The following is a 2,981-nucleotide window of genomic DNA, read 5'->3' on the forward strand; positions in this document are numbered from 1 at the left end:
GCTAGGACTTCCACTACTATGTTGAATAAGAGAGGTAAAAGCAGACATTCCTGTCTTGTTCCCCATCTTAAGGGGAGTGCTTGTAAATTTTGCCCATTAAATATGATGTTGGTAGTGGGTTTGTTATACATGGCGTTTATTATATTTAGGTATGATCTCTCTATTCCCACTTTGCTGAGCGTTTTTATCATAAATATGTGCTAGATTTTATCAAATGCTTTTTCTGTATCTCTTGATATGATCATGTGGTTTTTATCCTTCATTTTGTTTATGTGTTATATAACATTTACTGATTTGTGAAAGTCATAGCAACCCTGCATCCCTGAAATAAATCCCACTTGATCATGGTGTATGATCTTTTTGATGTATTGCTCTATTTGGTTTGCTAATATTTTGTTGAGGATTTTTAGTATCTATGTTTATCAGGGATATTGGCCTATGATTTTCTCCCTTTTATTTGTAGTGTCTCTATCTGGTTTTGGAATTAGGATAATGCTGGCATGGTGAAATGACTTGGGAATCTAACCTCCTTTTGAATTTTTTGGAATAGTTTGAAACGGAGAGGTGTTAGTTGTTGGAATGTTTGGTAAAATTCACCTGTGAAGCCATTTGGTCTAGGGCTTTTGTTGTGAGTTTTTTGATTACTGCTTCAATTTTCCTATGCATAATCTGTCTATCCAGATTCTCTGATTCTTCCTGATTTAGTTTTGGAAGATTTTATGTTTCTAGGATTTTATCCATTTCATTTGTTTCAAGCTATCTTTTCAATTTTTCCTTGATCTCATTGTTGACCCATTAATTGTTTAATAACATCTTATTTAGCTTCCATGTCTGTGTATTTTTCAGTTTTTTTCTTGTGGTTGATTTCTAGTTTCATAGCATTAAGGTCAGAAAAGATGCTTAATATGATATCAATCTTCTTAAATTAATTGAGGCTTCTTTTGTGTCCTAATATGTGATCTATCCTAGAAAACATTTTGTGTATCCTTGAAGAGAATATATTGTATATTCTGCTGCTTTGGGTGGCAATGCTTTGAAGATATCAATTTAATCCATTTGAGCTAGTGTGTTATTTAAGGCTGTTGTCTCCTTGTTGATTTTCTGTCTGGAAGATCAATTCATTGAAGTCAATGGGGTGGTAAAATCCCCGACTATGACTTTATTTCTGTGGATCACTCCCTTTATGTCCATCAAGATTTGCTTTGCATATTTAGTTGCTCCTGTGTTGAGTGCATAAATATTTACTAGAGTTATATCTTGTTGGACTGTTCCCTTTATCATTATGTGTTGTCTGTCCTTCTCTCTTAGTATAGCTTGGGTTTTAAAGTCTATTTTCTTGGATATTAGTATTGCTACCCCAGCTTTTTTTCTCTTTCCATTTGCATGAAGTATCTTTTTCCATCCCTTTATTTTAGTCTGTGTATCTTTTGTTCTGAGGTGCATCTCTTGTAAACAACATATACATGGGTCTTCTTTTCTTATCCCTTCAGCTACCCTGTGTCTTTTGATTGAAACATTTAAGCCATTTACATTTAAAGTGATCATCAATAGATATGTATTTATTGCCATTTAATTTTTTAACTATGTTCTTCTGTCTCCTTCTCCTTATCCCTCCCTCCTGCTTCTTCTCCCTCTCTTTTTCCTTCTTCTTCTTAGGGCAAGCCCTTTAACATTTGTTGGTAATATTGGTTTGGTGGTAACAAACTACTTTAGTTTTTTCTTGTCTGGGCAGCTCTTTATTTCTCCTTCAGTTTTGTATGATAGCCTTGCTGGGTAAAGTAGCCTGGGTTGTAGGTCGTTGCTCTTCATCTTGAATATTTCACCTTGAATATTTCATGCCAGTCCCTTCTGTCCTGAAACGTTTCCTTTGAGAAATCAGATGACAGTCTAATGGGAGCTCCCTTGTAGGAAACTAACTGCTTTTCTCTTATATCTTTTAAGATTTTCTCTTATGTCTTTTAAGCTTTGCCATTTTAATTATGATGTGTCTTGGTGTGGGCCTCTTTAGATCCATCTTGTTTGGGACTCCCTGTGTTTCCTGGACTTGTGTGTCTTTTTTCTTCACCAAGTTAGGGAAGTTTTGGGTCATTATTTTTTCAAATAGGTTACCAATCCCTTGCACACTCTCTTTTCCTTTTGGTATCCCCATGATGCAGATGTTGTTATGCTTCATGTTGTCCCAAAGGTTTCTTAAACTCTCCTCATTTTAAAAAATTTTCTCTTCTTTTTGTTTCTCTGCTTGTCTTTTTTTTTCTACCTTGTCTTCCAAATTGCTGATTTGATCTTCTGCTTCATCCAACCTACTCTTTATTCCTTCTAGTGCATTGTTTATTTCAAATACTGCATTCTTTATTTCTGACTGGTCCTCTTTTATGGTTTCTTTGTCTTACTTAATGCTGTTGAGCATCTTTATGATCATTAGTCTAAACTCTATATCTGATAAATTGCTTGCCTCCATCTCATTTAGTCCTTCTTCTGGAGAATTCTCTTGTTCTTTCATTTGGACCCTTTTCTTTGTCTTCCTATTTTGGCTGCCTCTTTGTGTTTGTTTTTTATGTATTAGGTAGATCTGCAAAGATGCTGGCGGAGACTGTTGTCAGACACTGCCTGTGATTGGTTCTGGGCAACCTGTTTGAAGCTATCAGTGATCCATAGCTTGAGGCTCCCTCTGCTGGGCCTGGGTGTGAGCAGAAAGAACCAAGCTGTGTACCAAGTCCTGCTTTTACTACCACTGGCTCTGGGGGAGGGTCAGCTAAAGTCTTAGAGCTCCCAGTGATCTGCCTCTGCCTGCTGACTGTCTGTTAGATCATTACTGGGCTAATCATGGCAAGAACCTCCAGCCATACTTTTCAGCAGCCTGGCTTAAGCACCACAGGGTGGGGCAAGGGGGATTGCTGCATGTGGAGCTATTGTTTCCCCTCAGGCTGATGCCACAGGAAGGGGAGTTCTGTGCCTGATAAAGATGGCTTCTGTAGTATGCA

This window comes from Pteronotus mesoamericanus, unplaced genomic scaffold (genome assembly GCF_021234165.1).
Source record: "Pteronotus mesoamericanus isolate MK-2021 breed Mesoamerican mustached bat unplaced genomic scaffold, CSHL_Meso_final contig_101, whole genome shotgun sequence".
NCBI lineage: Eukaryota > Metazoa > Chordata > Mammalia > Chiroptera > Mormoopidae > Pteronotus > Pteronotus mesoamericanus.